Source organism: Schistocerca serialis, chromosome 5, assembly GCF_023864345.2.
Source record: "Schistocerca serialis cubense isolate TAMUIC-IGC-003099 chromosome 5, iqSchSeri2.2, whole genome shotgun sequence".
Taxonomy (NCBI): Eukaryota; Metazoa; Arthropoda; class Insecta; order Orthoptera; family Acrididae; genus Schistocerca; species Schistocerca serialis.
This window is the reverse complement of record NC_064642.1, coordinates 288,131,604-288,147,405: the sequence shown is the minus strand read 5'-3', so window position 1 is coordinate 288,147,405 and position 15,802 is coordinate 288,131,604. Positions and strand designations below refer to the sequence as shown.

The window sequence follows — 15,802 nt, the reverse complement described above, 5'->3', positions numbered from 1 at the left end:
ATTTCTTCTGTCACCCAAGGGTTTCTACCAGCCCTCATCTTTTTACCTATTTGATCCTCCGCTGCCTTCACTATTTCATCTCTCAAAGCTACACATTCTTCTTCTACTGTATTTCTTTCCCCCATTCTTGTCAATTGTTCCCTTATGCTCTCCCTGAAACTCTGTACAACCTCTGGTTCTTTCAGTTTTCCCAGGTCCCATCTCCTTAAATTCCCACCTTTTTGTAGTTTCTTCAGTTTTAATCTACAGTTCATAAGCAATAGATTGTGGTCAGAGTCCACATCTGCCCCTGGAAATGTCTTACAATTTAAAACCTGGTTCCTAAGTCTATGTCTTACCATTATATAATCTATCTGATACCTTTTAGTATCTCCAGTGTTCTTCCATGTATACAACCTTCTTTCATGATTCTTGAACCAAGTGTTTGCTATGATTAAGTTATGTTCTGCACAAAATTCTATCAGGCGGCTTCCTCTTTCATTTCTCTCCCCCAATTCATATTCACCTACTATATTTCCTTCTCTCCCTTTTCCTACTCTCGAATTCCAGTCACCCATGACTATTAAATTTTCGTCTCCCTTCACTACCTGAATAATTTCTTTTATCTCATCATACATTTCATCAATTTCTTCATCATCTGCAGTGCTAGTTGGCATGTAAACTTGTACCACTGTAGTGGGCATGGGCTTCGTGTCTATCTTGGCCACAATAATGCGTTCACTATGTTGTTTGTAGTAGCTTACCCGTACTCCTATTTTTTTATTCATTATTAAACCTACTCCTGCATTACCCCTATTTGATTTTGTATTTATAACCCTGTATTCACCGGACCAAAAGTCTTGTTCCTCCTGCCACCAAACTTCACAAATTCCCACTATATTTAACTTTAACCTATCCATTTCCCTTTTTAGATTTTCTAACTTACCTGCCCAATTAAGGGATCTGACATTCCACATTCCGATCCGTAGAACACCAGTTTTCTTTCTCCTGATAACGGCGTCCTCTTGAGTAGTCCCCGCCTGGAGATCCGAATGGGGACTATTTTACCTCCGGAAAATTTTACTCAAGAGGACGCCATCATCATTTAATCATACAGTAAAGCTGCATGCCCTCAGGAAAAATTACGGCTGTAGTTTCCCCTTGCTTTTATCCGTTTGCTGTACCAGCACAGCAAGGCCGTTTTGGTTATTGTTACAAGGCCAGATCAGTCAATCATCCAGACTGTTGCCCCTGCAACTACTGAAAAGGCTGCTGCCCCTCTTCAGGAATCACACGTTTGTCTGGTTGTGGATGAATGAGAATGAGGGTATCCAAAGACTATGCAGAATATGAATGTAAATTCAAAGTAAAGTGTGAAATATGCCTTAATGAAGCACCTTATATCATTCTAAAAACACTGGAGAAGCAGATTGAGCAGAGATAACAGAAATACTAAATTCAAGTATTACTGAGATGCCACAAAGTGCCTATAGGAAATCTGTGAAGTACATAAAACAGAAGGTGAAGTGTATGTAGTATTAGGAGTTCTAGTGCTTAACCAGGTAATAGAAGAGTTAAGAGACCAGAATTAGCAATGAAAAATTTTTATGTACATTACAGAATGCGAAATACACCAGTGGTCATGAATTTAATGAATGCATACTAACAAGTTCTGTTACATCCTGATTCAATGAAATGGACTGCCTTTATCCTTGAAGGAAAATCTTATCAACTCCTAGTACTCCCATTTGGCTTAATTGTATCAGTCTCTGTATTTATACAGGTTCTAGAGTTGGCTACTGGTAAGGAGCAGCACTGTGATTTAGTTTTTTATATCAATGGCATTGTGGTAATTAATGAATTTGGGAAGAACACAAACGTTTATTACAAAGAGTCCCAGAAATGTTCCAGGATAATTACATAACAGTGAAACTGCAGAAAATTCCATTTAGAAGAAAATAAATAATACTTCCAGGACATGTTATTGACAAACGATGCATATGATCTGATGCAAATAGAATTAGAAGTGAAGTTTCATATCAGTGCACACTCATTCTAGAAACACCCCCCAGGCTGTGGCTAAGCCATGTCTCCACAATATCCTTTCTTCTAGGAGTGCTAGTTTTGCAAGGTTTGCAGGAGAGGTTCTGTGAAGTTTGGAAGGTAGGAGATGAGGTACTGGCAGAATTAAAGCTGCGAGGACAAGGCGTGAGTCGTGCTTGGGTAGCTCAGTTGGTAGAGCACTTGCTCACCAAAGGCAGAGGTCCTGAGTTCGACTCTTGGCCTGTCACACAGTTTTACCGGTAATCTGCCAGGAAATTTCATATCAGCGCACATTCTGCTGTAGAGTGAAAATTTCATTCTAGAATTAAAAGTGATCGCACAATGTCTATCACCTCAACAACAAAAACAATTCAAATCATTCTTGGATATGGTCAGATTTTATATAACAGATTCCTACTGGGTAAAGGCTAATAGACTGTGAGATTTTTCAGGATTTGTTGAATAACAAAGACAAACATTACAGTTTCACAGTCACAGTCAGAGTTAATTTTAAGTAACATATTTTACAGTAACTGAGAAAGAAGCTTTCAGTCAGATATGAAGCTTCAAACTCTTCTGGTACCTTTTAGCAGGACATCAGAAAAACGTGTACACTAATCATCAAGCATTGTCATTTATAATAAAGAGTAATTTACAGTATCATAAATCGATGTGGCAGAATTTTTTCTACCTCTATGAAGACAATTAATAAATGTAAACATGGTCCATAATAGGCTGTAATGTGATGTTTTTAAATTGTGTGATCAGCTAATTTTCACTATGTGTCATTGTCAAGCACATTTTCAAATCACTTTTAATCACAAGTAAAAAGTAGCCATGTTTCATCCTTTTACGAAAGGATCCACACTAGAGTGACACCTTTACATTTATTGAAAATCTGGCGGCTGTGGATCCCCACAAATACAAAATTCTGAGTAGATATTTTAAGTGAAGTGCATGGCAGAGGATACTCAGAATGGCACCATAGATCAGGGTTTTCTGCCATTCCAATTGTGTTTGGAGCACAGGAAGAATGCCTGCTTAATTACCTCTGAACTAGGTGCAATTAGTCCAGTCTTGTCTTCACAGTCCCTGCAGGCTAAAGAATATCATTAAATTCTTCACTTAATACTGGATCTTATAATTTTGTAAACTGGTTCTTGTCAGAATTTGTACCTATCTGCAATTATCTGCCAATTCAGTTTTTTAACATTTTCATTACTCTCTTCCATGAGTCAAACAAATCTGTGAACATTCATACTGTTCTTCCTTATATTCATTTACTACAGACTGTTAGTCGTATCTGCTATTGAGCCCACATGCTTGAGCAACATTCTAAGATGGAATACAAAGTAATATGTTAACGGTCTCCTGTGCAGGTAGACTACGTTTTCCCAGTATCTTGTTAATGTACAGAAATATGTAGACTAAAAATTCTGGGTCAAGATCACAAAAACATCCTTACTGATAACTAGTTCAGCTCATTGATGAGCCACCTTCAGATCTAAAATATAGAAAATTCCATATAAGAGGGGAACAATAATAAGATAATTTAATAACTGAACTTCCACTATATGATAAAACCAATTTAATAACTGAACTTCCATTATATGATAAAACCAATATAAACTTATTATTTTAATGAATGTGAATAAGCTACCAGGCATTCCACTTTGTCTTAATCTGTTGATCTGAATCGCCTCTATTAAACTGAAGGATCACAGCTTGCATATTGGAAAATACTATATTAGATCATGTTAGAAATAAAGACATGCAAAAGTATATTTGGTAAGTAGTGCCAAACTATTATCTAACCTAAAGTAAAATTTTGTCATTTTTACAATATTGACCATTTACTATATATAGATCTGGTGTTCATATCCTGCCACATTTGTGTGTTAATACAAAGTGACTGAAAGGGATAACAGTTACATAATTATGAAATGCATTTGCTAATTGCACACATGAATATACAATAGCTATATGATTTACTGGCAAAGTAAGAAAATTTGTAGTCGATCAGGACTTGAACCAGGATTTCATGCCTTGTGCAAGTTATCACCTTAAATGCAATGGCCATCCAGATACACCTCCGAGTCTGAACCAACCTTCCATATGTCATAGTGTCTATGTCTCGTTGTGCTCAGACACAATTTGTGTGATTACTGGACAGGGAGAGACATTATTTTACCTGTCAGTAGGGCATTTTCTGTATTTTACAGTGTCTGTATAGATTTATGCAATACTTCTTTGGAAATTTGCATCAAACTATACAGACACTGTCAAATATAGGTACTGCCCTACTGAATTACATAATCAGTATGTGAATGTAAACAAGACATATCATTCACAATGCTAACTGCAGGAACAAGGAAGTGCCTGTACTGTGGCTGCAGAGAACTGGCTGATATGTAGCGTCATGCCTACACAAAAACATTAACTCTTAGATAGCGCTACCACCCAACTAATTTTATGACGTCATTAGACTATAATAAGAGAAAGAATGACAATATAAGAAAAATTTATCTTTTATAAGGTGCAAGATACTATGTTCCATTTTACTAAATCCATAGTAAACATATACCGAGCATTGCATGTTCAATATGTAATAGAAAACTGTAAAATACTGAGTGAGAAGAAAAATAATACAAAGTCACAATTGTCCAGTATAAAATTTTGGATACAGAGAAATATGAACAGTGTCAATGATCGAAAACCAAGATATATCCATAATATTGAACATGAGGTCTAAGTGCAGAATACAACCATCATTATATGTGACTATAATTACAAACCAGTAAATAAAAGCATAAAAGTAAGAGCAACTGAGCCTCTACATCTAACATAAATGCTGGTCACAAATATCAGAATAGTATGTTATTCCTAAGTATTTGCTATGGAATATAGCACCAATTGATAACATAGACAACACATGTCAAATACAAGTTGGCTGTTGATCAATAAGCAATAATTTATTTCTTTTATAATACATGTTAGTGAAGTTGATCATATTCAATGACCAAGACTGAGATGTAGAAATATATATGTAATAAAAATGTAGCTTTAGGTTTACATATTACATACATAATAACATATTAAGTATGGTAACTAAAAGATTTTACATATAATATAAGAAGTGAAGAGCTGACAGTTACATAAGATATTCTACAGCAAATACTGTGGTATAAGGCACTACAATTATATTAAAGAATTTAGACTTTTCTCATCTGATTTAATGTAACATCTAAAGGCTCATTTGTAATACTTCAGATTTTATCCATTTAGTCACTCATTTGCAATTATAACCACGTATAATGTTGGTTCTATATGGTGCATAGGTCTTGGGTTACACTGCATACACTGTTTCTTGATCAGAGGTACTGTTCATGCTTTGCTATATCCTAAAATATTGTACTGTTTCAATTGTCCTTTGTGCCATTTTCCTACTCATTCAGTCCTACACATATGATTAGTTGGTATCTCATTGTGTATCAAATACAGAGCCATAAGGCTGCTTATGATTGTAATTAACATTCAACAATTTCAATTCTACATCTACATCTACATATATACTCCACTAGCCACCAAGCGGTGTGTGGTGGAAAGCACAATTCGCGCCAAAGTCGTATTCCCCCGCCCCCTCGCTGGTTTCTGCAGATGAGCTTCTCAGAGTCTAGAAAGGTCATTATGTCTGAACACAAAATATGTTCCATGATTCTACAACAAATCGATGTCTGTGAAATTGGCCAGTAATTATGTGCATCCAATTTTCTACCCTTTTTATAGATTGCTATGACCTGGGCCTTCTTCCAGTCCCATGGAACTTTCACCCTTCCAATGATCTCTGATAGATGATGGATAAGAAAGGTGCTATATTTGTAGCATAGTCAACATAAAATCTTACGGGGATACCGTCTGGGCCAGATGCCTTTCTGGCGTCTAAGTATCTTAACTGTTTTACAATCCCAGATACACTAAACACTATGTCAGCCATCCTTTCATTTGTTCGATAATTATGTAGTTATTCTTATTATTTATTGGTTTTTCAGTAGCAGCCACATAACTGCTGTTTGCACTTGGAACTTAGACTTCAGTTTATAACTTTATCTAACTTTCAATTGTTTGCTCCTTATTGAGTATATCATTATGTATGTAACATCTAGATCGTAAGCTACATTTGGATTATATATATTTCTACATCTTCTGCATCTTGTTCTTGGAATATGGGTGACTGCACTAACATGCATTACAAAAGAAACAAAATATTGCTTATTGACCATCAGTCTACTTGTACCTTGACATGTCTTGTGTGTGTTATCAGTTGATGCTATAGTCCATAGCAAACACTTAGGCATAACATACTATAATTACATTAATTAATTTTTTTTTTTTTTTTTTGCATCCTGCTTTCATGTAACATCTAATGCCTCAGTTATACTTACTTTATGTTTTATCCATTTATTTACTGATTTATAATCACAGACACATATAACACTGGTTGTATTTGGCACAAATACCTTGTGTTACAGTATTACCTCAATTTAATGTTCAATATTACAGTTATACTGTTGTTTTAAACTTCCTGGCAGATTAAAACTGTGTGCCAGACCGAGACTCGAACTCGGGACCTTTGCCTTTCGCGCGCAAGTGCTTTATCATCTGAGCTACCCAAGCACAACTCACATCCCATCCTCACAGCTTTACTTCTGCCAGTATCTCATCTCCTACCCCCAAACTTCACAGAAGCTCTCCTGCAAACCTTGCAGAACTAGCACTCCTGGAAGAAAGGATATTGCGGAGACATGGCTTAGCCACAGCCTGTGGGATGTTTCCAGAATGTTGTTTGATCATACTTTTCTGAATCAAAAAATATGAAGTAGTAACTGTAAAAAAAATAATTAATTAATTATTGTATGTAAAGAAAACTTATGTTAAAGTGACACATTCAACACCACTATGAAATGTTGTATTCATGATCTATAGAACAAGGATTAATGTATGTCCATACTGTACTGAACAATTGTGACTTTACACCATATTCCTCCTCATTCAGTATTTTGTGGTTTTGTTTATCTTAATGAAGAGTAATGTTTGGTATTTGTTTAGTACAGATTTAGTGAAATGGAATACAGTTTCTTGCTCTTATAAAATGTAAATGGAGTAGAAATTTTTGTTAAATTGTCATTCTTTCTCTTATTATAGAGTCATGACTTCATAAAAGTAGGTGGTTGGTGGTGCCATCTGGAAATTAGTGTTTTCATGTAACCACGATTCTACATATCAGCCAGTTCTCTGACAGTCATAGTACAGGTACTTCCTTGTTTCTGTAACTAGTGTTACAAATGATTTGTATTGTTTACATCCACACATGGAGTACATAACTGCTACTGCTATTAACCACTTTGTATTACCACACCAGTGTGGAAATATGAACAATGGATATATATACAAAGATGATGTAACTTACCAAACGAAAGCGTTGGTATGTTGATAGAGAATAACAATAGGGGGAAAAGGGACAGGTATACACTCACACACACACAAATATCCATCCGCACATATACAGACACAAGCAGACTTTGACATATGTCTGTTTGTGTCTGTATATGTGTGGATGGATATGTGTGTGTGTGTGTGTGTGTGTGTGTGTGTGTGTGTGTGTGTGTGTGTGTGTGTGTGTGTGCGCGCGCGAGTGTATACTTGTCCCTTTTCCCCCCAAGGTAAGTCTTGCCGCTCCCAGGACTGGAATGACTCCTTTCCCTCTCCCTTAAAACCCACATCCTTTCATCTTTCCCTCTCCTTCCCTCTTTCCTGATGAAGCAACCGTGGGTTGCGAAAGCTTGAAATTTTTGTGTGTGTTGGTGTTTGTTATTGTCTCTATCAATGTACCAACACTTTCATTTTGTAAGTTACAGAGTCTTTGTTTTTAGATATATTTTTCCCACATGGAATGTTTCCCTCTAATATATGTGGTAAATGGCCAACACTTTAAAAATGATAATCTTTGCTTTATTAAAATAATAGTCTGATACCACTTACCAGACATACTTTTTTATGTCTTCATTTTTGTCATGATCTAATATATTTAACAATATGCAGTTGTCCTATGATCCTTCAGTTTAATATGAGCAATTGAGCTCAACAGATTTAGACAATGTTCTAATGCTTGGTGGCTGATACACACTGAACAAAATAGTAATTTTATATATCTGTATCATGTAATGAAAGATCAGTTATTAAACATGCTTTCTTATTGTTCACCTCTTGTATCATCAATGAGCTGAAACTAGTTATTGACAAAAACATTTTTGTGATCTTGACATAGGATTTTAATTCATATATTTTAATGTAGCAGATGGCTTATCTCCCTATTTGACAATGCGGATGACAAAAAGTTACAGTGGTTAGCATACTTAACTTGCATTTGGGAGGATGACAGTTGAAACCCACATCCAGCCATCCTCATTTAGGTTTTCTGTGATTCATTTCAGGCAAATGCTGGGATGGTTCCTTTGAATGGGCATGACTGACTTCCTTCCCCAACCTTCCCTAACCTGATGGGACCGATGACCTCGCTGTCTGGCCCCTCCACCAAATTAACCAACAAAGTAATGTACAGAAGTTCGACACCCACCTTAGAAATGACTAAGCCTATGTGATCATTCCATTTCTTATCCCTAAACATTGTTACTCACAGGTATTTATATATAAAATTTCCTGAAACTTTAACACCGTGGAGCTTATCTCATCTTCAAAAAGTGCAGAATGAATTTCAAGGTGGGGGAAATGAAATTATATAGTTCTTCCACCCAAATGAAAAAGCCTTACAAAAAAATAAAGGCAGTGCATCATAAATCAGCAATGGTGCAAGATTTCACGGCTGAAAAGTGGAAGGGTTGTACACTGTAGAACAGATCAAGATGTGCATTGGAGAAAACCAAACTGCATCAAGGATTATGGTAATGCTGACAACTGTACAACATTAAGCTTTGTCCTATTTTTATGTTGTTTTAATCTCCACGATTATTCTAGGTTTCAATAACAGGGAAGGGGCTTTTACATCTTTTGAAAGACTTTTACTGACAGTAGCTTGATAAAGCTGAGTTGTTAGTTGTTGTGAGTTCTTGTAACACAAAAGCTAGTGCATAACATGGAAATATAACTTTCTGCTTAGCCAAATAGATCATTATATGGCAATTCTTGCAGTATTTTTCCATTGTGACTAGAGTATAAAGAAAGTAACTCAGAAATGAAGGAAGTAGTACCTCATAGTAAAGTAAAGTGTCTGTAAGTAGCAACATTTTTCTGTTATTTTTTATTGGAATTCTGCATAGGGACAGTTTTGTTATGGGTTATAATACATTACCTGATTTGTTGATTTATAATATGTTAATTGATTTGTTTATAAATTAATATCCCTGATCTCTATTGTAATAAGATTTCCAGGTTGTTTCCAGTTTTAACAACCTTAGAACAATTTGTGTCTTTGACAAAGGCTGGTCTGTGAGGAGTACCATCTTGTTCAAATGAGACATACTAGAGTGGTCGAATACTTCAGAATTATGGGGAAATTGAGAATAAACACTATGGCCAGTAGAAAAGTTTTCCCCTTTACTCTTATAAACTCCAATGTATTACAATGATGTCAATGCCAGAATCAAGAACTGGATTAAGAAAATGATCTTGGATATTAAAATTAAAAGGAAGGTCAGCGTTGGCCATAATATTGACCTTTTATTGATAGCAGAATTGATTTTCGATCACATAGTGATCATCTTCAGTGCTGATATGTACAAATTAAACTCAGATGCTGGTATCAAGTTATCAATAACGAAAACTGAGAACCAATCACAATAACTGATCTTGGGTGTTCCCTTTATTATCTGCTTAACATTACACTACCCTGGAGGTAATACTCTCATACAGTAATTCTTCCATCAGAAAATATTGCTGTTCCACACTCACCAATCCTATTAATTTGGGTCTTTATATTACATTCATTAGTATGTTTAATAGAACTTCTTCTGTGTACCCTGTTCATTTCCCATATTTTAAATACTGGTGCTGCAATAGTGTTATAGTTATTCTCCTCAAATTGGTGACCTTGCACACAATGATTCCTTTATTGTTGTTTCTTTTATTCCCATATCATAGCTATGTTTGAATTTTCATTTGGCATCAGTTTCTTTTCAGTAAATTTCTCATATTTGTTAAGTCTCATCACTATCTAGTGTTACGGTACTCACTTATCTCCCCTAGCTCCAGTTGAAGTATCCCGCTGTTTTAAGTAACTGGGAGTGAAAACCATTCATGGTTTATCATTTATTCCTTTACATGTATGAACATAATACTAATCACTACACCTTCATTAAATGTCATTCACTAATTAGTCATCAAAAAATTTCATACAACTTAGGTAGTACTGTGGATCTAACAACTCTAGGGACACTTTTGACTGACTGCCTTCTAACTGTTACTCTTCTTTACACTCTTTGCTAAATTCATCCCAATGTAATTCATGTCACTGATATGATTCTACCTCTATGTGACCAATAAAATATATGACTTTCTTTTTACTATCCAAAGGAAGGGTAATGCATTTTCAGATGTTCTCAAAAATATTATGAGGTCACCTACTGGCTTAAATTGAGGAATATCATAAGCTAAATGACTCCCACATTCTATGCAAAATTCTTCCAACAATCTCTAGCATTAGAGGCAAGATTTCTCTCAGCCTTTAAGTGAAAGCTCCTATATACTGCCCCATTACCTCTTTCAATTATTGGTCTTGAATGACCTTGGTCTTTTTCTCCAATATTCCTTAGCATTAGGATAATTTATCTTTTGTGACTGATCTTCCACATTTTCCATACATCCTGAAAATTCATTGTTCCTTGACATGCTTTCTCTCACATAGTGAGAAAAATATTTACTTTTTCTTTAAGTTCTCTTTTAGTGTTCTCATCAGCCATTTTTCTGTGCATTGTCTACCTTTTCTTATTTGATTTTCCAAGGCTGAGAAGCTTTCATCCAGCTTCTAAACTCTTAGTTTACTTCATTTGCATATTCTACAAACTGTTTCCTTGTGAAAACTCTTTTGTCATAAAGTTATTTACTTACCTTGATCTTAAATCACCTTCTGCCTTTAATTGAGCCTCTAATTATACCTCAGGACGTTGGACTTCATCCAGGTAACTGGAAAATTCCGGAATCTCATTCTGTTAAGAGAAGTTGGTTTCAAAGTTCATAAGGTGACTTATCAGCAGTGTTTAACACCATCACACATTGGCTACCGTTTTCTACACTCCACAACCTGACTGTGGACTTCAACCTAACCAGTTCCATTCCTTTACACTGGAGAATAAATGGTTGTGCATTTATTTTCAAGGACATCACAGCTGATGGAAGTTACAGAAGAACAGTTGCCCTCAAGGACGTGTACTATCCTCAATCCTGTACTATATACACTCCCTCAAAAAAAACGTGAAGCTTCCAGAAGACATGACTGGATGACAACTTATCTTCAGACAAATACACACTGTCAGCATCCAAGTAAATGATTAAAACTACAATTCTCTGTGACAGGTGGAATAGACATCAGAATGCATTAGAGTTGTTCTTGTTTAGTTTTGTCACCTGGCCTGGTAGTGTATTTAAGCATGTCTAACAACAACTTAAGGAAGGACCACCATATTGTGCCCCAACACATTATAACCCCTTCACATCTGCAGCTGCCCTCAAAGAAAAAGCAATGAAGTCTCTGCAACATTCTGTGCCATCCCACACTAATAACAGCACCAATTTTCAAAAGGAAAACACTCATATAGATATAGCACATGTATCTGTGAGCTGTCTTCATTTCATTCATTTCATTTTATTATCTTCCTGTATATCATTTACATGATGTAGGAATTGTCACAACAAAGTTATCATACTAGTACAGGTACTACAGACATAATAATGGAATATCACTTTCAAGACATTTTTTAAAAGTACAAGTTTAGACATACAAATTAAAATTTTTGGCAATAAATTTACACACAATCAAAGTACTCATCTGCGTCATAGAAAGTTTTGCTTAAAAGGTAATTTTTAAGTTCAGTCTTAAATTTTACTTCATCTATTATTGCCTTCATTTACACTGGTTGAGCATTGTAAAGTTTTATTCTAAAATAACTTACATGCTTTTGGGTTTGTGTTGTCCTTACTCTTTCTACATACAAATTCTTACGAGTTCTAGTATTATAATTATGGCAGTCCTCATTTGTACATAGATTTTTCATATGTGCTCTTGTACACAGAATGCTTTTAAAAATATACAGTGATGGTATTGTGAGTATTTGCAGTTCTTTGAAAAGGGGCCTACAATGAGTTCTTGGAGAGTTATGTGTTATGATTCGCACAGCTCTTTTCTGAAATTTGAAGATATCTGTTAAGCTTGATTTAGTTTTACCCCAGAACACTATGCCATAAGACATGTTGGACTGAAAGTAAGCAAAATACACTAGTCTAGTACAGTCTGTGCTGCATACTCTAGATAATATCCTCAATGCAAAACATGCCGAATTGAGCCTATGGGATAAGTACTTGAGGTGGTCTTTCCAGCTTAAGCTTATGTGGATTGTACACTCTCTATCTTCTTATCCATTAGTTTTAACTGGAGGTCCATATCTTGAGTTGCTTTGCCATACTGTATATAATTTGTTTTACTTAGATTAAGTGTTAACTCATTAGCATTAAACCAATGTTGAATATATTTCAGGACTATATCAGTTGTGGTGGTTAATGATTTTTTATCATCACTTATAATTATGCTAGTGTCATCTGTGAACAACATTATTTTTGTAGAAATATTAGGATTTTTTATGTCATTTATATAAAGCAAGAATAATAAAGGACAGAGAACACTGCCCTGTGGGACACCTATTTCCAATTTCTTTGCATCTGAGACCCACTTGATTTTCTGATTTTTATGCTCTGCGATGATTTCTACCACCTGAGTTCTATCTTGAAGGTAAGATTCAAACCACTGCTTCACAACTCCCCTTACACTTATTGCCTCCATCTTGTTTAACAGAATTTTGTGATTTACTGTATCAAAAGCTTTAGATAAATCTAAGTTAATTCCCACTACACATTTTTTGGTGTCGAGACTCCTGACAATCTCTTTGGTAGAGGCATGGATAGCTGATTCTGTGCTGTGGCCTGAGCAAAAGCCATGTTCATTGCAGTTTAGAAGTTTGTGAGCATCTAAGTAATTTATGAGTCTGGTTTTCATTAATTTCTCTAGAATTTTTGAAAATGATTGGAAAAGGGATATTGGTCTATAATTTTCTACCTAGTATGGATCTCCTTTTTTAAACAGAGGTCTAACCTTAGAGATTTTCAACCTCTCAGGAAACACACCTTCGCTGAAAGACAAATTGGCAATATGTACCAGGGGCTTTATAATTTGTTGGGCAACTTTTTTTATTATTGTCACAGGCACTTCATTCACACCTGCAGACATTTTTGATTTTAGACTCTTTATCACCTTTAATATTTCATTATCATTTGTGGGAGTTAATAACATACTACTGTCTACTTTTGGGGCTGTTAATTTCTCATGTTTAGTAAAGTTTTTACTTAATGACACTGGTACACTTAAAAAGTAATTATTAATGTAATTTGCCAGAGTTTCATCTTTTAATTCAATATTTTCACTATTTTTGAGTACTATTTCCTGATCCTTGAGGCCCTTACCTGTTTCCCTTTTCACAATTTCCCAAATAGTTTTTGATTTATTGCCTGATTTTCTTATTAATTTATCATTACTTACTAATTTTGCTTTTGTAATTACTTTTCTATATATTTTTTTTGTAATTTGTTACATGTTCTTTAAACTTGGGGTCAGTCCATCTTTTCAGTCTATAGTTAAGTATTTTCATGGTCCTGGAGGAATTTCTAACACCTGTTGTGATCCAGGAGTTAGCATGTGTATGCCCATATGTGTTTGTTTTGACAAGTTTCTTAGGAAAACACATTCCAAAATTCAACATAAACAGGGAAGAAAAAACATTATATGCAGTGTTTGTGCTAGTTTGTAACAGTACTTCTGCCCATGATTGGTTAGTCAGTGTATTTATGAAGTGACTGCAACTATTTGTGGAGAAGGTTCTTTTGTATATTTGGTATGAACTATTTTTGGTCACAGGGGCTATGGGAAATTTAAGGATAAGTGCATTGTGATCAGATATTCCTAGGTCAACATTTATTACATCTATATCTATGGCATCTATATTTGTGAAGATATTATTTATGAGACTTTTTGAAGAGTTTGTTATTCCTGTAGGGTTAGTTATATGTGGATACAAATTGTAGCTATGTAAAACATTCAGGAACTGATCTTTGGATGCACTTTCAGTCAATAAGTTGACATTAAAATCTCCACTTATAATTATTGTTGATTTTTTATGATGTAATATTTTGAGCAATGCCTGTAACTTATTTCTGAAAATTTCAGGATCACCACATGGTGATCTGTACACTGACTTTATTATTAATTTACTCTTTTGCATATTCAACTGTATTGCTGCAGCCTCAAAATGTTTTTCTTCACTCAAGGATTCAGTTACAGTCATATTTTTAACCTTTACTCCAGGTTTTACATAAATGCAAACACCACCATGTCTTGTTTCCTTCCTGCAATAATGACTTACTAATTTGTATGGGGAAATGCAAATATTTTCTAGTTCATAACTCATGCACCAATGTTCTTGAATGCAAATACAATCTATACTAGCTTCACTGGCTGCAATCTTAAGTTCTAATATTTTATTTTTAATGCCTTGTACGTTAAGGCTCATTATTTTTAAAGTATTGAAATTAGATTGAGAGGAGTTTTTACTCATGTTTCCCAATGTTACCGGCTGTTCCTTACCGAGGCTGCGTACCAAAAATCCTTAAGAATTACACGTTTCCTGCTCCTTGTATTTCTTACCCCTGGACGTGCCACCATACTTCTTGTATCTGTAGTTGTAGCTGCTGTTTCAGTGGATGCTGGAGGTGTTTGTCTGCATGATGGTGAGGTTTTCAAACTGTCAGAAAGATCCCCAGATCTTTCCACAATAGAACATGTGTCACAAGAACTCACTACCAGCTCAGACATAAACCACCGAGCGAGGTGGCGCAGTGGTTAGCACACTGGACTCGCATTCGGGAGGACGACAGTTCAATCCCGTCTCCAGCCATCTTGATTTAGGTTTTCCGTGATTTCCCTAAATCGTTTCAGGCAAATGCCGTGATGGTTCCTTTGAAAGGGCACGGCCGATTTCCTTCCCCATCTTTCCCTAACCCGAGCATGCGCTCCGTCTCTTAATGACCTCGTTGTCGACGGGACGTTAAAACAACACTAACTAACCTAACCTCAGACATAAACCCCATCCCGCTGCCAGTATCCAGGATATCAAGCATTGGTTACAGCAGTTGTGGACCAGCTTGCCTCAGGAGAGAATACAATGGCTTTATGGCACCCTTCCAAACTGAATTAGAGCATGCATCCAGAACAGAGGGGATGCAACATCAGACTGAAAAGATGCTTCATATTACCAAGTTCTTCATAACTCCAATTTGAAAACCCCCAAAAACAAAATTATATACTCTCTTCAACCCAAGAACTTTTATTTTGTTTTCTCCATCCTTCTGGGTGCTTAATTTTATTCTTTTATTTTTTTGTTCCTTTCTCCTCTGTCCCACCTTCCCCGTCCAAACCCACCCACCCATCCACACCCACACACACACC

General features: G+C 35.6%; 1 protein-coding gene across 3 annotated transcripts in view; it reads left to right on the top strand.

The window, feature by feature from the left end:
- LOC126480903 (integrin alpha-4-like) overlaps positions 1-15,802 on the top strand; it is a 582,211-nt gene that overhangs the window by 368,563 nt on the left and 197,846 nt on the right. The gene's annotated exons all lie outside the window — the stretch shown is intronic.